At 35.9% G+C, this 26,077-nt stretch overlaps 1 long non-coding RNA gene across 1 annotated transcript in view; it reads left to right on the top strand.

Annotated features, from left to right (window-relative positions):
* LOC135967433 (uncharacterized) overlaps positions 1 to 23,523 on the top strand; it is a 58,012-nt gene extending 34,489 nt beyond the window's left edge. Inside the window, exons 3-4 of the long non-coding RNA XR_010581562.1 lie at positions 15,123 to 15,258; positions 19,632 to 23,523. This is a non-coding gene — a long non-coding RNA (uncharacterized lncRNA). The remainder of the gene's footprint in view (positions 1 to 15,122; positions 15,259 to 19,631) is intronic.
* The last annotated feature ends 2,554 nt before the right edge of the window (positions 23,524 to 26,077 follow it).

Here is a 26,077-nt window from a genome sequence, read left to right as displayed (position 1 = left end):
ATAATCCTTGCTTAACAGTTTTCTCTTTGGGACAGCACATTTTTAATCCTTTAGAAGAAAAAAATGATGTCATACTATAGTGAACAGTAACTTTAGAACAGAATACCTAATTGTGGGCCTATCATCAGAGTTCTGTTAACACAAAGGACTGGAAGGAGAGAGGAAAGTGAAAGATCTGGAAGGTGGGTATGCTTTTTAGGGCCTCAAATGCGATGTGATTCTCTGACACCTGTGACTGTCACAGGGCCCTAAAGGCCTAGACATGAGTTCTTCTGCTCTCACTAGATATGTTCCCACCCACAAAGGCTTCCTACCTTGTAATTTCCCTAGAAGCCAGACATCGTACACCCCAGCTCATCCTCAATCTGATGAGTTTCTTCCTGCTAGACACAAAATATACATACAAACCAATCACATGTTCCTGAGGAAACCAAAAATCACCTCACTCTCTTGTCACTACAAAGCCTTCCTCCTATAGTGCGTCACTCTGTTCCTGAGCGCAATATTCTGTGTGGTTCTACGTATTTGACAGCATCCACCTCCCCTAAGATGTGAATATATGGTACAATGTGCAAATTATATCTGTCTAGTGTCATGTATCATGGGTTCAGCCATTTTGAACTATTTAAGGTAGAGAGTCCTTCCTTCACCAATAGGGTAAGTAGGAGTGAATCAGAATAGGGTGAAATAGACTGAAGTGATTGCTATTTCAGGAGAAATGACACAATTTAGAAGAGTCAGGGTCCATCAACTATGAAATTCCACTCCATTTTTTCTATTAGATACTGTGCTTAAGGTCTGTGAGCTTTGCTGAGGCCTACAAAAACATTGAAAAATATTAGCTCCAAATGCAAAAACAAAAATGTGAAATTAAACTTAATGAAAGATGGATTCAACCTCTATAATATATAATTACTAAACGATTTTGTAGTTATATGTCAATTAAGCTTAATGTGAAATATGGGTATATTTCAGTGTGCTTAAGACGTGCAGCTGAATGGTACTGTTAAAATTTCCCTAGGAAATAAAATCATTCAGAACTGGGAAAATTGACTTAACAAGTAAACACTAGTTTATAGAAATTCAGAAAATAATAACTAGAAATGAGCATAAAATGACTTGCACAAAGTAAGAGAAAAAAGGAAAAGCTGCGGCAAGAAGAGAGGGCCCAGTAAAAGACAAAATACATTACTGCAGACATGCAGACAATTGTTTCCAGAGGGCTAAGGAACGGTCATTTTGCCTGCTGGAGATTGCCTGGTTATATTTAATAAGAGAAAACACTAAGAAAAAGAAAACATACATTCTCTCTTATCTAATGTACTCTTGAGTTAGAAAATAGTGAGATCCCCACATTGTGGTCAGAATATTTGTAACATATATTCAAGTCGTCCACCTAACAACCTATTTCAAAAATACTAAACTAATATAACTACATAATGGCATAGGGCAGTGTTTATAGGGCTATTAATCTAGGTTCTTTCAAACCAATTCAACTAAGAGTAAACAAATAGTAAATGAACAGTGCCAGAATGAACACCACAAACCAAAACTCTCAGCGTCTTTTTCCAACTAATATAATTCAAATGACATAATAAAAAAAGTACGTTTTGTGCAGACAGAAAGATGGTATATCAGTCAACACTAGGAGTCTGAGTGAATGTACATAATATGGCATCGTATTTTTGTTATAGATTTATCTTCACTTATTTTCTCATCCTTTGAAACGAATCTTCATCACTAATCTATGTATTTTTTCTTCCTCTGCTTGTCATTGTTCTTGTTTTTTTCTTTTTTGTTTTAAATAATTGTGATTGTGTTTTCTGTGGAATGACTGAAAGTATTATGACCTATACAAAATAATCAATGTATTACACATACACTGTCATCAGTGGTCGTAATATTCATCAAGGTAGAATATGATGCAGAGAAATTACCTGTGATATTTATTTTGAAATTCAGTTAAAAAACTTGTAGCTCTTGTAATAATATTTCTCCCAAAACTTTAATTTGGAAAAAAAACCAATCATTTATTTAAATCGTAGGAGTATATGAAGGATTGAAAACAACTACAATAAACAGTTTAATAAAGAATTTTTAATTTAAACATGGTGAGCATTAGAGAAAAAAATTCTGTCTTCCGAGAGGTTTTTTTATAAACAAAATTTCTAAAGGGCTCTCTCCTACATGTTTATGTAGAACTTTTCTTTCAGTATTAGAAACCGTGCTAAAGAGAAATGGTGCATTTTTTGGAAAGTTAGAGTTATAAAAGGTTTAAGTCACCAAAAGGTTGACTGCTAACTTTAATTTTGTCTCATCTATTTAAATGGTTGCATTATAGCTGACAACATTTTGTGACATATACTGACTGTAACGATTCATTTATTTTTTCTGCTCTAGTAACTGCATCATAAATTATCATTAATGTCTACCTAAAACTCAGTAAGAAATCATCCTTGGCATAGTAATCTGTACTCTATTAATAGACAAATTTCAATGTCCAGTATAAATTTTCTGCTTTCATTTTCATAATGCACACACAGGCTAAGAAGATGCACGAGATTCTACTACCCTTTCAAATATACACCATATTTAACCATTTAAGTGCCTTAAATTATAAGAGAGCTTTAGGTTCATTGTGTTTTCTATAAACACAGAGTTCTAAAATTTGTTACGTGATAATTTGAACTAATTTAATTTTTAACTTCATATTCTTGGTATTGACTTATAACTTTAAAACTATGTATTATAATAAATATGTCTGAATGACTAAGATAAGCGGCAGATGTGTAACTAATTCTGAAAATACTAAAATATGCTATAAAAATGTTGTAATTTAAAGTGTGGGACAAGTACAGGAAAAGATAGGCAGATAAAACAAGAAAGAGAGAAAGAAGAAAAGAGCCTGAAAGCCAATCTTGTTAATGTAAGGATTAAGACTATGAGAAAGGGTAGCATTTTAAATCATCAGAGAAAATGTACACTTAAATGTAAATGAAAATATTAAAACACTCAAGGAAATACAATGGACATCTACTAAATCTTATGAGTGGGATTGATAGACTTAATTTTTTTGAAAAAAGAGTTTTAGACATAAAAATTTTACATTCCCATCAGGCAATGGTTAACATTTTAATATTTAAAGAGGTTTTAATAAAATGAATATGTCAATATAATTGATAAAACAATTTACAAAAGAAGAAATGTAAATAATGAACATGAAAAGAGGCTTCAAACTCATTAGTAATTTACGTAAAACTAAAAACAGCAATGGGACTCCTTTTTCATTACTGATTTGGCAAAATGGAAGAAAAATGGAAAAAGAAAAGGAAGGGAAAAAGGAAAAAGAAAGAGGTAGGGAGACAAAGAAAGAACAGGAACACCGAAGGATAGAAAGTAGAAAAGCATATATGATGGAAAGAAAGGAGAGAAAAAAAGGAAAATTCTTACCCATGATTAGTCAAGGTATTAAAAAATTAGCAATTTCATACAATGTTAAGAGCCATAAAAATTGACACAAGATATCTGCTGCTAAATTTTTCAATATATCTCATAAGTGTGTATATTTCTCAGCTTTCTAGGAATTTGTACTAGACAAATCAAGGTTTGTATAAATATTTAGTGCAAGGTGTTACAGCATTGTGTTTATGGGGAAAAAAGTTGCAAGCAATCTAAATGACTGATTCAAGAAGTTCATTGAGAAAATTATAACATGTACATATGAGTTGCAATTTTTACAAATAATGCTGTTGAAAAGTAATGAAAGATGATTAAGATATATTACCTAGTGGGGAAAACATGGTAATAATACTAATATAGCTTACAAACTAATTGCATATTTCATTTGATAGCATACATTATATATTATTTATGTGAAATTACTAATAGTGGTGTCTAGTACATTCATTCAGTTGTAACAATATACAATGAACTCAATGGTTTATAAATAACAGAAATTTATTTCTCAGAGTTCTGGAGTCTGAGAAATCGAAGATCAAGGGCTGACAAATCTTATGCCTGGTGAGGGGCACCTTTCTTGTACACAAATGGCCATCTTTTTACTGTAACCTTAAATGCAGGAAGGGACAAAGAAAGTATACTGAGCCTCAGCCCCTCTTTTATAAGGATGCTACAAAAGGGTTCTGTCTGCATAACCTAATTGCCCCCCCCCCAAACCACTTCCTAATACCATCACTTAGGGTTAGGATATCAATTTATGAATTTTGTGGGGACATAAACATTTACACCATAGCAAGTTGTTACAATGGAATGGGATATTCTGGCTTATTTTTCTACACTTTCCTTGTATTTCTTTTCTATTAGATATTCACTACTCAAATTTTAGGCAAGAAAGTTGCCTTGTGGGTTTTGACAATTTGTCGACAGAGATTTTGTACATATGCCTTTAGTTTTTAAATGTTTTTCTATTAGCTAATAATTTTTCTATATGAATAGCCTATTCTTACTTTTTATATCTCAAAATTTCTAAACACTGGAACGTGATATTATATCCAGGCACCTGCCACTAGAGGTATAACTGGAAGTAAAAATATATGTTTCTTACTAAAAAGACATTTTATAGCTAATGATGATAGTGGATATGTATAGAGTACATATATATATACTATGCATTAATCAAAGTACTATATATATATATATATATACACACACACACATATTTTTTTTGTTTTGTTTTGCTTTTGATGGAGTCTCACTCTGTCACTCGGACAGGAGTGTAGTGGTGCGATCTCAGCTCACTGCAACCTCCGCCTTCGGGGTTCAAGCAATTCTCCTCAGCCTCCTGAGTAGCTGAGACTACAGGCGCATGCCGCTATGCCCAGCTAATTTTTTTGTATTTTAGTAGAGCTGGGGTTTCACCGTGTTGCCCAGGCTGGTCTCAAACTCCTGGAGCTCAGGCAATTTGCCCGCCTCTGCCTCCTAAAGTGCTAGGATTACAGGCATGAGCCACCGCGCCCAGCTCTGTTTTCAATAGTTTATAAACTATAACTTAATTTTTTCGGCCAATATGATTTCTTATTGCTATTTATTATAAAATTATAACTGTGCTTCCAGGAAATATATTGGTTTCCCAAATGTTATAAAGTTACACTTAAGAGTTGAATAATTTTTTTTAAAGTTAAACAGTAATGTTAGCACTCAATATACTATGAGCCTACCCTCAATAGTGTCAATAATTAATCAGAGCTACGTTTAAAAAATAAGACCAAAGAAGGAACACTAGCTAAGGAAAACACAGGTCACACTGTATACTGATCCATATTCCCTTCCCTTACTAGTTATTCTCACTCTAAAATTAGTAGCTCTAAAACGAACATTTCACAACTTGACAGTTTTTCATTTTCCTCAGGACCCCTTTGCACTTCTGACTACCTGTTTTTCACGAGTTGTTTCCTCTGCCACTTAGATTCAATGGCCTCTTTTTATTAATTTTTGCCCAGCAGCAAATAACTGTATACTTTCTTCCTTTAACCTTGGATGATACTAAATCGAAGCTCATAGAGAAAATGACTGACATGTCGTGTTCTTGGTTCATAACAGATGTGAACGACAGCCATTTCTGAAATCTGAATATAGAGTGACTAGTCACTGGTTCTAATGGGTTAGCCTAACTTTCATTCAATACTGTCAAATGATCAGGATTCTACTAAATCACAGAGAAGACTTTCCAAGTGATTTAATTTTTATTTCCTTACCATTCTTTATCCCAGTAGGATTTACACATTCCTCTCAAAGAGCAGTTAGTAAGTATGTCAGTATCAAAGGCCTTTTTGAGAAATGAATTTAGAAGTGTGGAAACCCTCACCATAACAAATACACTGCATCACTGAGAAATATGCTAGGATAAAACAAAATCCAAAACTTAAAAGAGGTAGAAGATTGTTTCCCTTTCATGTAACAATTTGGATATAGGCAGACTAGGGGTAATTTGACGTTCACGAGATCTTATGGCTTTCTGTACATGGTTTCCATTTCCAAGGCTGCTTATGGTATCAGGAAGAGCTGGAGCTCTTGTCATTTTGTATATATTCTAGCCAGCAGGAGAGAAGAAAAGATTATAAAAAGGATATTTCCCTATCCTTTTAAAGGCACATCACAGAGATTTCATCTTACTTCTACTCAAGTCTCATTGGCTGGAACTTAATTGTATGACCACATCTATTGCAAGAAAGACTGGGAAAAAAATCCAAGAGTGGGAGGATGGACTTTAAAAGAATGCCAGCAGATGCTGCCACTTGCACTTCACACATATTCACACATTTTGCACTCAAATTCAAGTAGTTTATGAAGCCCTCCCATGAGGCCTATGCCAAAAATCCCTGTCACACAGATCCGACAATAAGAAACCCCACTCACACAGTGAAAATTCTGATGGTCTAGGATGCCAGGGTTATGAATTGATAGTCCTCTTGGGCCACTCTTTATAACAGAGACTCCACCAGAAGCTCTTTGGTAGTTATGAATTATCTGTAGGTAATTTATGTTTATTCTCTGTCTTTGACTTCATCCTGTGTGGCACAAACTTCAGCCTCACTAAAATATCCTTCTTATTTCTAGTAGAATATAGGATGTGTTTCACATGTACTTGCCATCAATTCCTTTTGGCCATTACCTGATGATTGCCACTTTTTTCCTCCTATTTTAGCGTTTTGTTTTGATTTCTCCTTCTGACATGAAAAAGCTTCTCTGAAGGGTCATTTTAACTGTCTTTGTAGCAAATGATTTTTTAAGGGGTTTGAGGGATTTGATGGCTGATCCAGGGAAAATATATGATCATGAGGTTGCTTTGACCAGTTTGCATGTGGGGGAAGTGCAGAGGTTATGGTGAGGTGGTTTGGGGGTACAGGAGAGAGATGGGGACATTGCTACCTGGAAGAAGTAGCGAGCAAGGGAACTCTCAGAGGCGTGGCAGATCAAAGAGAGGGCTTAGATGTCTAGGTGATGTGGCTTAGAAGGATGGTGGGAAGTCTGGACCTGAGAAGCTATAACTGCTAATCCCTATCTTATCATTAGATAATAGCTGTCATGTGAGGCTTTATGGAGTGTGCAAAACAAGCAGACTGTGAATGACTACAAATTTGCTTGTTTGGGCAATATTTAAAATAATTTGATGTGTAAGAATTTGAGTTCGGGGCCATTAGGCTTTTGAGCTAAGGAAGTCTCAGCTTGCAGTGAAGAAATAACCTAGGGATCAATGTACAGAACCACAGAAGCTATTTGTGGTTCATTTATACTGTTAACTGGGGGGAAAAAAAGCACACCACAACTTACAAATTTAGAAAAGGAGAGGAGACTTGATGTCTTATAAGGGGTTACAGCCTTTAAGGTGGCCGCCATCCTGCAGGTTGGGAAAGGTGCCTCCTGCAAAGACCAGGGACAGGCCCTGCCAATTAATAGGGTTTTTTTTTGTTTTGTTTGGTTTGGTTTTTATTATTATTATTATACTTTAAGTTCTAGGGTACATGTGCATAACATGCAGGTTTCTTACATATGTATACTTGTGCCATGTTGGTGTGCTGCACCCATCAACTCGCCAGCACCCATCGACTCGTCATTTACATCAGGTACAACTCCCAATGCAATCCTTCCCCTCTTCCCCCTCCCCGTGATAGGCCCTGGTGTGTGATGTTCCCCTTCCCGAGTCCAAGTGATCTCATTGTTCAGTTCCCACCTATGAGTGAGAACATGCGGTGTTTGATTTTCTGTTCTTGGATAGTTTGCTGAGAATGATGGTTTCCAGCTGCATCCATGTCCCTACAAAGGACATAAACTCATCATTTTTTATGGCTGCATAGTATTCCATGGTGTATCTGTGCCACATTTTCTTAATCCAGTCTGTCACTGATGGACATTTGGGTTGATTCCAAGTCTTTGCTATTGTGAATAGTGCTGCAATAAACATACGTGTGCATGTGTCTTTATAGCAGCATGATTTATAATCCTTTGGGTATATACCCAGTAATGGGATGGCTGAGTCATATGGTACCTCTAGTTCTAGATCCTTGAGGAATTGCCATACTGTTTTCCATAATGGTTGAACTAGTTTACAATCCCACCAACAGTGTAAAAGTGTTCCTATTTCTCCACATCCTCTCCAGCACCTGTTGTTTCCTGACTTTTTAATGATTGCCATTCTAACTGGTGTGAGATGGTATCTCATTGTGGTTTTGATTTGCATTTCTCTGATGGCCAGTGATGAGCATTTTTTCATGTGTCTGTTGGCTGTATGAATGTCCTCTTTTGAGAAATGTCTGTTCATATCCTTTGCCCACTTTTTGATGGGGTTGTTTGTTTTTTTCTTGTAAATTTGTTTGAGTTCTTTGTAGGTTCTGGATATTAGCCCTTTGTCTGATGAGTAGATTGCAAAAATTTTCTCCCATTCTGTAGGTTGCCTGTAAGAGCCCGCATTTCCAAGACAATCCTAAGTCAAAAGAACAAAGCTGGAGGCATCACGCTACCTGACTTCAAACTATATTACAAGGCTACAGTAACCAAAACAGCATGGTACTGGTACCAAAACAGAGATATAGACCAATGGAACAGAACAGAGCCCTCAGAAATAATACCACACATCTACAGCCATCTGTTCTTTGATAAACCTGAGAAAAACAAGAAATGGGGAAAGGATTCCCCATTTAATAAATGGTGCTAGGAAAATTGGCTAGCCATAAGTAGAAAGCTGAAACTGGATCCTTTCCTTACTCCTTATACGAAAATTAATTCAAGATAAATTAGAGACTTAAATGTTAGACCTAATACCATAAAAACCCTAGAAGAAAACCTAGGTAATACCATTCAGGACATAGGCATGGGCAAGGACTTCATGTGTAAAACACCAAAAGCAATGGCAACAAAAGTCAAAATTGTCAAATGGGATCTAATTTTTTTTTTTTTTTTTTTTTTTTTGAGATGGAGTCTCGCTCTGTTGCCCACGCTGGAGTGCAGTGGCCAGATCTCAGCTCACTGCAAGCTCCGCCTCCCGGGTTCACGCCATTCTCCTGCCTCAGCCTCCCAAGTACCTGAGACTACAGGCGCCCACCACCTCGTCTGGCTAGTTTTTTTGTATTTTTTAGTAGAGACGGGGTTTCACCGTGTTAGCCAGGATGGTCTCGATCTCCTGAGCTCGTGTTCTGCCCGTCTCGGCCTCCCAAAGTGCCGGGATTACAGGCTTGAGCCACCCCGCCCGGAGTACATTTTCAACAGGTTACAAGAGGAGCTATGAATATTTATGAAGGTGGTCCTGATGCATGCGTATTGAATAAATGTACATGTTACAGACAACTCATGTTCACTTTTGGGTGGATACTTAACATTTAAATATATTACAGTTAGGCCTTTTATGGCAAAAGATTTTCTCAGGACTTGAAGGTATATGAAACATGCAACTTCTGTAAACCAGCCAGAATCAGTCCATTGTCAGAGGTCCTTCTTGACAGGAGAAAGTTATTGAAATCAGTCTCTTGTCCAATCATAGCTGTAGTTATGGCTGGTGAAAAGGGGGCTGGAGTTCAGTGTCTGGCGGTGGATGAGTTGAAAATCATTTTAATATTACCTAACTTGCTTATCTGGAGGCCAGTGCTTGTTTCGTCTAGAGAAAAAGAAAAGCTTCGTAACATAGTTACAATGTAGTTTATTCTTTAAGTGCACCTATGCCAGACTAAACCCTTGCCTGGCATGGCCTTAGGTCTTGTTTGTAATTGAGTATCTTATTGCAACAAAGAGTCTGTTCTGTTGGTCTTATGATCTCTATGCTAACATTAATGCCGGTCAATTGTGGGTAAACCATGAAAGGGAGGGGATATAACAAAGCATATCTGACCTCCCATCCTGTCACCAACTCAGTTTTGTTTTTTTCTGGGATCCCTTTGGCCGCAAGGAACTTAGTTTTAAGTTTTGGGTTTTTTTTTTTTTTTTTTTCCCCTGGGGGCCCTTTGGCGTCTGTACAGCACGTGGTAGGGGGCGGGACGGGAGTTAAGATTTTATTTTTAGTTTACAATGCAATACTTTTCAACCTCGAATTAGACACTGCCTTTGCAGTTGAGAACTGCCCTTTCCCCTGGAGAGAAGTTAATGAACTCAGTCTCCAAGTGCCCAAAAGGAAGAGAGTTCTTCAGAGTCCTCAAGCTATTTATGCCAATTGGTGTTCTGAGTGAAAATGGGGAGAATACTGATGAGTAAGGGGCTGATGCAATGGCCTTATGTACCACACAGTTCAGGCTAGAACCAAGAGGCAGAAGGGTTGGCAGGTGCCGCAGTTCCCCAGTCTCTGAATATCCATAGAGTCACATGGGTAGGAAGGGCATGATTTTGTGCGTTACCGTTTTGTACTCCAGGAAAGGAACTTTGCCCCCTGCCACTTTCTCTTTTTACAGTTGCTCTGACAGAGCATGTAGAATGAAAGTCATAGCAGCAGCAGGCTGCAATCTATTCTCTCCTTACTAGAGAATGCTTCAAAAAAAAAAAAAAAAAGGCCTGATGAACATTAAATGTGGTATCAAGTTCACTATATCAAACAATGGGATCTGATAAACCTGAAATGTAAGGGCGAATTTCAAGAGAACTTGATTAAATGCTGAAACGTTTAAAGATAAGATGTTTCACCTGCATTTCTGAACCATTTCTGAAATCCATGAAATGAATGCTAAAGCTGACCATCAAGACCTGAGAAGGAGCAAAATGGTGTGATAAAGATAAGATTTGTATGCCTGCAACAGGAAACCTACATTACAGTGAATTAAATGACATGGGAAGCTTGCATATATTTCTAGATTGATAATAACGTGCTTATTTGCTTTTGAAAATGCTGCTATCAATTTTCTTTGAGCTTTATAGAATATCTTTTCCCTGAGCTTCACAGGGTATTCTAATAAATCAGTCACTCATCTTGAGTACACAATTATATAATTATGTTTAAATTTTTTCTTCCTTTAAGGACAATATTATGTTAATTCTGCCACAATCTATTTGCTGATTCTGACTTTAGGCGTATTTTTTTGGAAATATAGGCATCTACACGGATTGAAATTACACCCTTATTTCCTTTATCTGGAGAAGTAAAGGCTTGTACAGCCTCAGAGACTAACAGGGGCCAGAATTTCTTAGGAATAATGAGCAGGGAATGAAATGGTTATTCGGAAAAATATATACAGATACATTTCTCTCACTTTTCTGCACGTCCAAGAAAAGTTCTGTTAGTGTTTTGATCTCCTGTCTTATAGCAGGCCAAAATAGAAGTCTTATGGTAATAAGTAGATCTAGGTGCAATGCAATATGGACCAGAAAAGTAAAGTATAGCTTATAGGTATCAGCATTGGTTGGCATTAAATAATATGTAAGTTTGCATAGATATTCTTTTCAAATGTCATTGCTATGCTGCCAGTAACTTTCCGAGTGCTGAAATGTTGTCCTAAATTTATTATGATATTTTCTGTTTTCTACATACTTATTAATGTAGGTACATTATTTGGGATAAGACTTTTTAAGTAAGTATAAATAGAAATATGATTCATCAGAAAGAATTTTTGGCTAAGTCTTTTTTTCTGAAAAATACCATACTTCAATTATTTAGATAATCCTCCAACCTTATTTTCACACATATTGCCTCGGTAAATGCTAATGTAGTATTCCACACATTAGCCTGTGTGCTCTTTGACATCAGTGAGCATGTCCTCTTAATCTTCCTGATCTGAGCACTTAATATAGTGCCTGGCCTCTAGTAGTATTCAATAAACATGATATCACATATAAGAGTGGAAACATATTATCAATTCTAACCCCAATGCAAAAGGGATAGACATCTGTGCTGTTTACACAAAACAGAGTCTAGCAAAATAAATATTTCCTAAATGAATAAATGAAGTTGCATTAATTAGGTGTATATTCTGAAGTTAATTTTTAATTTCTAAGTACTTTGGTCTTAGAATTTTTTAAATATCCTCATAACCAAGATTGATGATTGCAGTTTTCAGTAAATATAATTTACTAGAAAAAACTAAGAGGTACCTGCTGACATCAATTTAAAGACTCTGCATTATGTAAGTCCTCAATACATTCTGATACTGGGTGATAAATATACAGACCTCAGGTTCATGGTCAGAGCAATCCCCGACTTGCTCTGACAATTGGGAAGGAATTGGTGAGAATATGGAATCCAAAAGTGTTAAATAAATAATACTCCAAACTTCCAGATATCAGACAGAAATAGTATGCAATTAGTCTAACAGGGTCAGCCTATAGCCCAATGTTAGTAATTCAAGTTGCAATGGTCTGCTGTATTGACACAGAACCTTGACTTCTGACAAATTTTATCTGGAATTCCAGTCATTCTATTCACTGAATTATAAGAGATATTGCTATTCTCTCATCATTGTGTATAAATTCTGTATTGAAATGAAAGCATTTCCCAGACCTTTTGCATAGTGTTGACCTTCTTTATGTTAGAAAGAGAATTACCAAAAACACAAATTCAAACCAATAATGTTTATATTCAGTCAGACTAAGAAAAAACAGTAGTGGACAAAAGTACTAAAAATAATGACTAATGCCTTTTAAAATATTTCTTGTTTTGCTTTATTTTCTCTATCTTTAATTATTAGGTAACAAAGTATTAGCTGGGTTCATTTTCCACTCTTTATTTAGTTACCTATCCTTTAATAAAATCTTTACAGTTTTGTGCACAAAAAAGAAAACATCAGAAATATTTGCCCTCTTTCTACATATCCCTAGCCTGGCTCTCCATGTTATTCATTAATGGTGCTGAAACTAGGATGTGAGTATAATTTCTGGCACTTTGCCTAAGAAATAAGCTTTTGGAACAGCATGCATTCATTGATTCATTTATTTGCACTAATGATATTGCAGACATTGTGCTATGGGATGGTGTTACAGTGTTGAGCAGTAATAGAACAGAGCTCTGTGTTGGCAGTTGTGATGAGTATCACAGAAGTAAGCGTCCTTGCTTCTGTAAATATAGGTATCAGGAATTGGCTTGACAGAGAAGACGTCCTTGAGGAAAGACAAAAAAGATCATAGAGCTGAGAGCTAATATAAGATGAAAGTGGTAGGAGGAGCATTTTTGGTAGAGGAAAGAAGAGAGGACAAATCCCCATTACAGAAGGAATATGTCACTGCCAAGAAACTGGAGGGAGATCAGTGTAGTTGGAGCACAGAGAATGTGGGAAAATGGCAAGACTGTGGGCTGCTCTCCAGGATTCATTTTTCTTTCTTTCTGTTCACAGAGTAAATCTTATTTTTCAGTCATTCTTGGTGTTTAATGTTGGTAATATGACTGGAACGGGTCAATGGAATATGAGTATATATAACCTGCACTGTTTCCTCCTCAAAGATTTTAAGAAGAGGTTGTAGCTTTTCAGGTTATCGTTCTCCTCATGTTCGGGAAAAATGGTGACAAGACTTTGGGACTGATAGATCTATGAGAGAAAATGAAATATGTGTCTCTAAATTAATGAATAGGAGAGAAAAGCTAGCCAATCAGAATGCCCAGTTTGAGCTGTTATAATTGAGAAATATGTTTCTGTGATGGTTGATACCATATATATTTTGGTGTTTATTTGTTATTGTAATTTTGCCTAATACAACTGGTATGGAAATGTGCAGACTGAAGTGAGGTTTTGCTCTGACAAAACTTAAATATATGGTCCTGAGGAGCAATCAATGATATGTTTTGCCAGAAAGCTAGAGATTTCATGTTATGCAGTGGCAACATATATGGTTAAAATATTGTCTAACGTTTTAGGAAAACAGGCTATGTGTCGTCTTTTGAGCCTCTAAATTCAGGAAACCTATTGGAAAGAAACAAATTTTAGTGCCTTCTTTTGGCTTCTTGATGCTTATAAAAAAGATATTAAAAGAAAGAGATAAACTCAACCAAGGAATTTCTGGCTTTCAAAGGGAAATAAAGGGGAATAGAAAGTTCAGAAATTTGGAGGCTCACAAAATTTGACTGCTTCTGAGAATTCCAGAGTAGGAAATAAGACTAGGAGTTTAAGCAGCAATGACCCATTAAAATTTCTCAGTTTTACAAAGGAACTCAGCTTTGTGACAAACAGAAAAGGATAAAGCCTTGTCAGCCATGCCTATTATTTTATATAGCCCAAAGGTAGCCATCAATAAATTCAGGGAGGGAGAGACAGACATCAGGGAAGGGAGCAAGGAAATAAAATAGGGTTAAGAATTAGGCTCAGAAAGAACTTTGCGAGTTCTGGAGATGGCTGAAATCAAATGAACCAGATGTCTGAAATGTTTTTGGGAAAGTTCACTGGAAAAATAAAGGCTAGAACATCATTTGATTGTTTGAGCTATACAATAATCTTTGAACTCCAAGCAGTGTTTGAGCAAGATATAGGATACAAAGATGTAAGCCCCCAAATTGGGCATGCTCTTCAATTTTCAACTTATGTGTTCATGGTAGAAAACAAACAAGGATGAACCTCTGTGAAATTGGTGTCTTCCACAGAGCACATTCTATATGTAGTTAAGGAAATCCTTCCTCTGCTAAGGCTGGAAGTCTTCACAATGCCTCATGCAGAGGTTTATGTCATTAGTATAGACAAGTGACTGCTGTATATTTTATATTGTTAATGTGTTTATTTATTTGCAATATTCCTGTTTCTGCTCTGGTATTATAAATTTGCACTCTGGGTTGTGGAGGGCAGGCACAAACAACTTGTATTTGATTGACTACACCTACCTAGACTATGAGGAAACATAACCTCATTGAATAGGCAGAATTCTACTTCTTCAAGGCTTCTTGAACTTTGAAGTAGATGCAACTATTCTGTACACATTGTATGTGATTTGAGGTTGTTGCTTTTTAGGAGGTGATAAATGTGTTTATATTTGAGAAGATTAAACATTATATTTGGTCACCAGAGGACAACAAAGATTAAACAATGTATCACTTTTGCAGAGGCTTTATGTGCTCACCAAAATTCATATCTTCCTTTTTTTAGCTGCATTTAAAACTTTCTTTGGACGTATATGTGTCCATATGACTAGGTTCTTAATAAAAGGTGAATAGGAGTAATATGTGCCTTTTTATAGACTAAGGCTTTTATAAAACAGATGTGTCTCCTTCTACCCAGCTGTGTTCCTTCCAAAGCTGGATGAAGGTGTCAACAAGGTCTTTAGGAAAAGCAAAGTCACAAGAAGAAAAACAGCATGAGTCTCTGAGTCATTGCATAGGGAAAAACCATTCTCTGATGAAGAATACCCACCTTGGTGAGTTGAGTGAATCAAAATTAATGTTGAATAAAATCAAACCATTATATTAGCCAATTTTTCTACAGACATGATAACTTACCCTATTATGACTAATAAAGAGGACATAATGATACAAAAAGATGGGACTAAACAGGCAAAAGACCATGGGGACCTTATAAATTAAAGTGATGATATGTTCCCATTTGCCTGGCAGAATTTGAATTTAAGCCCAAAGCCCTAGAGTCTCATCCAGTCTAACTTTTTCCCAGATCTTTCATTCTTAATGAAGTTTTGTTGATAACCTCTGATGAGTTTGGAAACTTCTACTTGGTACTTCCAGCATCTGCCATGTATTAGTGTTATGTAAGAAGCACAGACCATCAGCAGAGTCTTCCTTTAACACCTATTTAAGCCTGAAAGATAACCAGCAATAAGCAGGAAGTCTTTGCTACGTTTTCTCAACATGTAATATTACAGAGTCCTCTTTTTACAGACATTTCAGAGGGTGTTCACTTGTAAAATGAAGTGTGCTCTGTCACAAGCAGCTAGGGAAAATTTCCTCAATCTTCTGTCTTTGGGTGAACTCTTCAACACTGCTTCTCAAACCTGGCATTTAGCATATGAGGCATTTTCACGACAGCCCATGACATCAGCCTGTGAAATGCCTGAAACTGTCAAGCAGTCAGTTGAGAAAATCAGTGAGGGCTATGGGAAATGTATAAATTTGCAAACATGTAGTATGTGTTGAAAAAAGAAAGTGAACAGCCCTGCTCAGATTCACATTAAAACTAATCTGAACATTCTTGTTACAGTGGTTTTGTTATTTATTTTATAGTATAAGCCCACAATTGTTTCTTAATTTTTTGTTTGATAATACTATTTTTCTTTCCTTAAACTCTTTTAGCAGCAATGGACTTAAAAATTTCATGATTAATAAAAATCAATAGGAATTGAAATTGTGTTACTGACATAAAATGTGGTTCCAACTTTCCCATTCACCGTGGGGGTTGTGCTGATATCACTGGGCACAAAGAAACCAAAAAAAGGCAAATCTGTTCGGACAGCATCAGTAGCAATTCTAGAAGTTAACTATCTAGAGATGATTGTACCTGACGATTGTGATTTAACACATGCTACAGTAGAGGGTGTATTTATGCATCACTGTAGAGTCTAAAATTTCATTTAGATCAAGTGATTATTCATATAAATGGATTTTGCATATCTTTAATTTCAAGAAAAGCTGTTAATATGTTTACTTTATTAGCAAAATAAAAAAATTAAACAGTGAAATGAGGCTAGTTTTATATCATTTCATCATGTACTTTGAACAGAATTTAATAATTGGATTTCTTCATCCAAAATATGGAAATACAGTAAAACATTAAGAAGTTTATTCACTCAAAAGTGAATCCATCTGACATTATGACTGTTATGTAAACTCAGTTTAAAAGTTTCACCTTGAAGAGAAGAGAACAATACAATTTTAGATGAAGTACATGTCTTACACACACACTGCTTGGAGCCAAGAATTGTGTTATACCTCACACAAATAATGTTCTAGACTTTTGTTTATTTCCAGCAAAATTCTGCAAAAGCAATTTAGGCACATGATCCTTTTGATTCCAATCATCTCCATGTACTAACAACTAACTACTATTAAAGTCCTTTTCTATCTGAGATAATGGGAGCATCTTCATTCCAAAGCAGTAGATTCTGCCATTCCCAAAGACTGGTTGTAACCTGCTATCATCAGCAGATTGGGGATGTAATGGGCATAACCAGTGCCTAGAAAATGGGGCCACCTCTCATAGGTTTGCCCAAGGACTGGCAAGCAGCACACTTCTCCCTCATTATGCGTAAGCGTTCCCTGAGACCAGGATATCATCTTAAGGAAAAGGAAGACAGAGAAGAAAAAAACAACCCAAGAACTTAACTTTAATATGTGAAATATTTACATGCAAATATCAAATTATACTGAAGTGGCAATTTTAAAGTAGGTCTTATTTTTCATCTGTGAAAATTTGAACTTCAAAGCCTGTGAGAAATTCATAGAATGTGAGCTCTGAAATTGTTTTACATTGAATAGAATGTGTTACATTATCAATGCAAGTATATCACTCACATATCTCTCCATAATCAAGGTCACCACAAGCCAACTCCTGCATAACCTGTGACTCTGTTGGGTAAATATTTATATTTCCCACAGAGAACACTTAACCTCAATCTGTGAAAGATGGCTTTTTCCAATTCAGTATATTAAAAAATTACCTCCAGGCTTTTCTGATTACCTTGAACTGTATTCTGCATAAACTGGTTGCTTTTCTATCACTCATTTTTTCCACCAATACCACGGAGCCTGAATTCAGGCTATGCATTAGTAAGTAGAGTTAACCATCCTCATATGCAACACTGAGCATTGATCTCCCAAAATGTAGCAAGAATGGTTAACCAGTCAATACACAGATTATTCCAGTTGCTCATGCCAAAGGTCTCAGAATCATTGCTTACTTTCCACTTAGGTTCATAGTCAAGTCCATTTCAAATCCTGACAGCTCTACCTTGAAATATATTTATATTCTGACTACTTCTCACCAATCCTAGAATTCCTATCGTAGTCTAAACTACAGTTAGTTTTCACTTGCACTATGTTATTAGCAAGCATCCCAACTTATGCTGTACCTCAACCAGTCACAGGATGAAATTCTTCATTTGATTTGCAGCAATCTCAGCCCTTCAGCTACAAGAGATAAGAGTCTCTTTGGGGGATACAAAGAAACTTTCAGGTCACTTATGCCTTGCTTGAGCTAGAAATTCAAATCCCTGAGTTCATTCTTTTCTTTAACCACTTCATCCAGCAACATTAAGAGCAACCAGCGAATCTCATTGTATTCATTAGTTTTCCAAAAATTTTTGAAAATATCATATACACGTTTACCTGGCACCTGCTTCTTATAAGTGTTTTTGCATATTTCTATAGCCAGATCATGTATGGAATATTACTGTTCTCTTCAGTATTAAGAAAGAGTATTAGCATCTTTAAATTTAAACAGATTAGAGTCAATTCCAGAAATTCCAGAACAAATTCAGAAAACTCATCCTTAACACTCTGTTTTTCTATAAGCACTCTCAGAACTAAAATCCATATTAGGATTTTCCAGAAAAATATAACAAGCATATTTACATTATAAACCAATTTATTCTGAGGAATTAATTAGCTCATGCAGTTATGGAGACTGAGAAGTCCCAAGATTTTCAGCTGGCAAACTGGAGACCCAAGAAAGCTGACATTATAGTTCCAGTCTAAGTCTGAAGGCTGGAGAATCAAGAAAGCTGATGATGCAAGCTCCAGTCAGAGTCCAAGTCCAAAGGCAGGAAAAGACTACTGTTTCAGCTTGATTCCGTTCAGGCAGAAAAAGCAAATTCTCCCTTACTCAGCCTTTTTGTTTTAATCTGAGCTTCAACAAATTGGATGACACATTAGCAGGGCAATTTGCTTTACTGAATCGACTGATTTAAATAATAATCTCATCCAGAAACACCCTCATAGACATACTCAGAATAATGTTTAGCCAAATATCTGGGCACACCATAGCCCAGTCATGTTGACACATAAAATTGATCATCGTAATCATATACAACCTGAATCCCTGATTGCCACCTCTTGAATTGTATCACATCACTTTTTTCTATGCCATCCTCCTTGCTGTTCCTATGTACATAAGTTATATTACCACCTCAGGGTCTTTGCATTTATTATTTACTGTAGCTATAATATTCTGTCCTCAAATATACATATGGATTGATCCATTACTTAATTTTGGTCTGTGTTCTAATATCAACCCCGCAAAAAGAACTTCTCTTATCATCCTAAAATATAGTAACAACTTGCACTAATTGCTTACGCTGCTTGATTTTAAACCAGGCACTTACCACTACCCTACCTTATTCATTGGTTTGTTTATTACTAGTCTCTTCCCATTAGAAAGTAGCTGTATGATAGCAGGAACAGAGATTAGTTTTTAGAATTCACTCTAGTATTATTTGCTCTTACAGTTTCTGGCACGGGGAGGAGCTAAGTTAAAATATGTTGAAGGAAGGAAGGAAGGAAGGAAGGAAGGAAGGAAGGAAGGAAGGAAGGAAGGAAGGAAGGAAGGAAGGAAGGAAGGATAACCTCATTTGTTCTAACGAATGTATTAATACATACTTGGGTTTATTCTCTATTATTCTGTGAGCAGGAAAGCTAAATTCCAGGTCCATAAAATCAATTTATTCCATTCTGGTTTTAGACCATTTTATGATACTAATATCTTAGTCACAGATCTATATTCTCAGTTTCAGGAGACATTAGGATTTTTTCCCCTCCCTGTTTACTTCTTGTTTCTCTCTCATAGAGCTCTCCTGAGGAATTGCTGCAGAGGGAGAAAGCAGAGACTGCTTGAAAGGAGAAACAAGAATGGCAAGATAACAAAGATTCACACAGCGTTCTACCACACACCCAGATTCTTTTCTCCAATGCAACCACCCTATTCTGATCTCTAACCCTGGCAGTGACAAACGGATGATGCTTTGTAGAATGAATATCTCTCGAATTCATGTGGTATATTAGATGGTACCTAACTGGGTACTGCTTCACAGTTTGTTTACTGTTGGGAGTTTGTGGAAATCCAGATTCTTTTTCTCCAATCCTTAGAACACTGTCCATGGGAGTAATTTGTGTCACCAGGCAGCCCCTTGCATAGGTGTGCAAAGGAGATAGAGAAAATAAGTCAATTCTTCTGTTTTGCTCATTTACCTTTATCTCACATCAAGTTATCTGAGTGAGATAAGGAAATCAGACTAGTTTTACGTATGAAATTATTGCTACAGATGGATTATTATTATTTTTTTTTTTTTGAGATGAAGTTTCACTCTTTTTTGCCCAGGCTGGAGTGAAATGGCATGATCTTTGCTGACTGCAAGCTCTGCTTGCCAGGTTCAAGTGATTCTCCTGCAGCAGCCTCCCGAGTAGCTAGGATTACAGGTGTGAGCCACCACGCCTGGCTAATTTGTATTTTAGTAGAGTCAGGGTTTCACCATGTTAGCCAGGCTGGTCTCAAACTCCTGACCTCAGGTAATCTGCCTGCCTTGGCCTCCCAAACTGCTGGAATTACAGGTGTGAGCCACCACACCTGGCCAGATTCTACACATACAAGTTAGTTACATAAAATATAAAGGTCACTGTGGTTAAGAACAGAGGGAGAAGAGCAAAAGCAGATATCAAAATGTGATTTACTAGGTTGTGTTTTTAAGTAAGAGTTACTATTTAATATGATTTTGTAACAAAAGTAGAATTGCCTAAACTACATAAAATAGTTCATTTAATTCTCACAATACAGATAGATATGATAACATGAGGAACTGTGCATCAGAAACATGCTGCTATTTCTTCAAGTTTACATAGCCAGTGAGAGGCAGAGCCATTCCTAAACCTATTTCCATTTGACTCTCTAAGTCTTTCATTTTCCACTATTTCACATCACTTCCAAACAATTATATTTGTCAACTAGCCAAACCAGGACTGTTGAAGCATGCATATTCTATACGGCCCTTGGGTTGAAACCACTGCTGACCAACAATACGCCTTGTTTGAGATTAGTTTTCTTCAACAACCTTTGCAGGAAAATAAATCAAATAATTTACACATGCTGTTCCTAGGTTTCTCCCAATGTATATTATTATTAGTCATTCTAACTTCTGAAATTTTGCATTATATTCTTGGAAGAAATTCTTATCCATGTTGATTGTAATTAATTAATCTTTCAGCAATTCAAGTAGTACTGTCAAGTTTCAACTGAGAATATTCTAGTCATGTGGCCCAACCATTCATTTTGCTGTAGCATGACATTTGCCTGTGCTAACCTGTCTGCATTCCAGAAACTTCTAGTGAAATATGCCACCACCAACCACTTCCTAGTGTGAAATTTCAAAGTGGTTCTGCATACCCCTAACAATACCCTAGAAAATATTTCAATAAGTAACTCATTACTTATAATGAACCAAACGACACATTTCAATTGACATCTATTCTTTTTCACCCTTCCTGAATCACTCATGATATTGTAGCCTATTTGTGATTTTATATGCCTAGTAAATCCTAAGCTTCTTTAAGGCCAGAACACTTGAAATACTAAAGGCTGGATGAAATTTCCTACCTCGCCGCCACCACCACAATCACCACTACTGCTACCACCTGGAATCGTAATACACACAGAGTAGACTCTTCAAATTCTTAGTCTTACTTCCTTTATTTCTAGTTCAACCAATTATTCCCTTCAATTCTAGTCTCAGACATGTAGTAAAGATCTTCCCTTGCCAGGAATAATCTTCTCTGTGTACCTACTCAAATAGTATAAAACCAAATTAGGGTCCCAGGTCAGACTGCAGAGCCCACAAAAGCATGAGTTGTAACAATTTGCTTATTTGGTGCCAAAATCATACATGATTTACCATGAGATCAAAATGTAGTCATTTCATTGAAAAATTAATATATTATCCAGATACGAAGTCCACAAAATTTAGTGGACCTTTTTTTTTTACAGTTATTTACTGTGTGAGTCTGTTCTCACGCTGCTGTGAAGAAATACTCAAGGCTGTGTCATTTATAAAGGTAAAGAGTTTGAATCGACTCACAGTTCCACAGGATTGGGAGGTCTCAGGAAACTTAGAATCATGGTGGAAAGAGAAGCAAACACGTCTTTCTCCATATGGCAGTATCAAAATGAAGTTCAGACTGAAGTGAGGGAAAAGCCCCTTATAAAACCATCAGATTTCGTGAGAACTCAGTATCACAAGAACAACGTGGGGAAAACAGCGCCCATGATTCAATTATCTCCAGCTGGTCCTGCCTTTCACATGTGGGGATTATTACAATTCAAGATGAGATTTTAGGCGGGGACACAGCCAAACCATATCATGTACCATCAATTGCTGTTTTCTCATTCTGTAATAAACATAGACATAGCTGCTCAAAAGAGCACAATACATAGAGTAGAATTTCTAACTTCCTTAGAGATACCTCTGGAATTACAAACTTTTAGCAATGAGTTGTCCATAGTGTTTAATGATTTAATTACCTGTATTTCTTGCTCTGATTTTTTTTAAATATAATTGAAACTTAAAAGTAAATTTTAAATACAGGCTTCATCATAGAAATATTTAACTTATAAGGGAGCTTCAGGGTTGGATTTTCATAGCTTTTTCATTTCTGACTTTTGTTTAATGAGTAGATTTTTATTTATTTATTTTTAACTTTTATTGTAAGTTCAGAGGTACGAGCCCAGGTTTGTTACATAGGTAAACTTATATCATTATAGTTATTTTTAAAAGAGAGAAGGCATGATGGAAACAATAGAAAATAGGCAGGAGTACCGCTGGATAGCCTGGGGAATATAGTCGAGATTTCCAATATGACCTTGGCCAGACCATTTATAATTTGCTCCAACTTTCATATCTAAAATGAAAGCTATTGTTGGTTGGTTTGTTTTGTTTTTGCAGGGTTTATCTGAGGTGGTTGTTTCAGTAGCTTATTGTCCCTTTTTTTCTGAACCTGAGGCTCCCAAATGAATCCAAATGTTTGTTTAATGCAGGATGAATTTTATTTTTCTGCAGGTACTTTTTGGATATTGTGTCTTTAAATGAAGGGATGAATGGAAATTTAAAAGTGAAATAAAAACATGAAAGCTTATCAAGTCTCAAACTGAGATGTATCTTATTGGACATAAATTTCAAGGTCAACAGGAATTTGTAGAATATTACCCGTCTCTCTATATTTATAACCCTGATATTTTTTCCATATGAATGAAAATGCATTGAGTCTGATTATCTCTTGACTTTAAAATTTAAATGATCACATGTGTAGCTCACTTTTAAGATTAGCTTGTTTTGATGACTTCTGCTCTTTCTGGCTTGTTTCTTGACTGATATTATTTAAAATAATTTCTAAAATATTTATGAAGGAATGGACCTGTAACACCTCTTTTCTTTCTACTGAAAAAAATTAGAAAGTTGGCCCCTAATATTTCTTTTTCCCTCTAGGTGCACAGGTTTTAAAGTAGCAGTCTTTAAAAGATAAGCAAACTGAGTGATTAAAAAGTAAGGAGGAGATACTATTTTACTACTAAAAATTTCATTTTTAGCCATTTTTAGTAAATGGCTAAAGGTGACATATATTTCCAAAGGTGACATATAATATTTGTTCATTCATATTTTAAAAATAGACCTAATGCTGTTAAAAAGAAAACAAAAGATTGCATATTTTAGAAATAAATGTGTAAGTAAAATGTCATGCCTGTAATCCCAGCAGTTTGGGAGGCCAAGGCAGGTGGATCACAAGATCAGGAGATCGAGGCCATCCTGGCTAACATGGTGAAACCCTGTCTCTACTAAAATTACAAAAAATTAGCCGGGCGTGGTGGCGGGCGCCTGTAGTTCCAGCTACTCGGGAGGCTGAGGCAGGAGAATGATGTGAACCCGGGAGACGGAGCTTGCAGTGAGCTGAGATCGCACCACTGCACTCCAGCCTGGGCGACAGAGCAGGACTCTGTCTCAAAAAAAAAAAAAAAAAAAAAAAATATATATATATATATACACACACACACACACACATATATATATATAAAATTCTGAAATCCAGAGATTTTATTTTACATAGTTTTCAGGGAAGGTGAACTTCTAAAACTGATGGTCTGTAAACAAGGAATTGTCCAGTCTATGATTATAAATTTGACACCCACTGTTAATATCCTATAATTACAAATATAGAATTATGAGGTTATTAAAAGAGGATGGATGTGGTATTATAATTCAGGGTCAAAGGTTAAAACCAAGTGCTCATGAAGAAGAAAAAATATTATTTCATGGATTCCAGGTAGTACAAGAAGAGCAAAAGTCATCTGAGTTGTCAGAAGACCATCTCATTTATGTCTCATTTGTTCATTGAGCAAGTAATCATTTAGTGCTTACAGTATGCAGAGCATCTTACTAATGTCTTCTATAAGTGTATGAATGAAAGGTCATAGTCTCTAAAAATTAATAGCAAAGGGCCCTGATCTGGTATATGTGGGTTGGGAAGATTTTCCCAAGGTAGAAACATTTAAATAGAAATATAAAGAATATGTAGGAGTTACTGTATGTTCTGATATGATGGAGAAAGGTCTTCCAGGCAGTGGGAACAGTTTATAGAAAGATTCTAAGATACAGAGATCATGAAGCATTAGAAAAACTAAAGGAAGTTCATAACAGACAGAGTGTAGACTGGGCAGGGGGAGGTGGTAAGGCTACTGAGCTGATTTTTTAAAAATATATTTCACAAAATGACAATAATGACTCATGAAGCAAATCTTTGAAAATTTTTGGCAGACTTCAGTTTCTACAATAATTCTAATTCTAGATGTCTATTCTTCATGGTTGGTATTTGAAAAGCCCTGAATACAATGCATAGCCTTAAGTTGGAAACATTATTTTAATAATTAAAATATATCTCATACTTATTTATAATAGCTTTCTCACTCTTTTTCTCCTTACACACACACACACACACACACACCCACCCAAAAGAAAGAAAGAAAGAAAGAGAGACAGAGAGAGAGAGAGAGAGAAAGAAAAGAAAGAAAGAAAGAAAAGAAAGAGAGAGAGAAAGAAAGAAAGAAAGAGAGCGCAAGCAAGCAAGCAAGCAAGCAAGCAAGCAAGCAAGCAAGAAAGAAAGAAAGAAAGAAAGAAAGAAAGAAAGAAAGAAAGAAAGAAAGAAAGAAAGAAAGAAAGAAAAAGAAAGAAAGAAAGAAAGAAAACTGAATTTTGTTGTCTCATCTTTCTGGGAGATTCAAGTCAACTTTGCTGTCTTCCTTTTCCCCATTGTACTATATTTAAAGTAAACGTCAATTTAATTAGAGCAAATGCATTCCAAATTCCCCAACAACCACAAAACTCCTTGAAAGCTAAGAGTAAGTGAATATACACAAGTTCCAGTTGATTTTATTTCTTCAGGCTTGTGGATTTGATCCCTATCTAGAGAGTTTCATTGGTGTTTGCATGTTCATTTTTAAGACTCTAGGTATTGATTGTGGAAATATTACAGCTTTATGGGGAAGGAATGTGAGTGGAAATGTCTGCACACCAAAAATCACACAGTTGCATTTTATGTAACAGTTACACAAACAAGATTATTTTAGTGGTAATTTTTAAAATATCAGCTCTATTTCTCTTATATCTAGATATAAACTGCCCGATAAATGTGGGTAAGAGGATATAATAAATGTGTTAGATAACAGAAAACATGTGGAAACTGCTCTTTGATGTTATTCTGTTCTTTAAAAATTATTCTTGAAAATACACTGTGTGTCAATGTACCAGATGCTTCTCATGTGTGACGTTATATAATTCTTAACATAATTCTAAGAAGTGGATATTATTGTTCCCATTTGATACATGACAAAAGATGAGGCCTACAAAATTTCGCCAATTAGCACCAAGTTCATAGGTGACAGAACTGAGATTCACTTGCAAGACTTTCTAACTCCAAATCCCTTGTCCTTAATGCCATTTTTTTTCTAGAAGAGCTCCATTTCTTTTGTTTTTGATCTTAAATTGTAAACTGCTATGAAAATTGTATACCAGTTACTCTACCCAAAAGTTAATCTCCTTATAAATAATATGTAGTATATTAGTGTACAATGGAGGACTATATTAATTCTCTTTAAAAGAGATAATTCACTGGTCCTTAGGAAAAAAAAAATGATTCTTTTTCTGCCACATTTGTCATTTCCTCTTTGTCCTTCTTCTTCCTAAATGCAGGAATTATTAT

Source organism: Macaca fascicularis, chromosome 15 (assembly GCF_037993035.2).
Source record: "Macaca fascicularis isolate 582-1 chromosome 15, T2T-MFA8v1.1".
NCBI classification, from domain to species: domain Eukaryota; kingdom Metazoa; phylum Chordata; class Mammalia; order Primates; family Cercopithecidae; genus Macaca; species Macaca fascicularis.
This window is presented reverse-complemented; position numbering and strand designations above follow the sequence as displayed.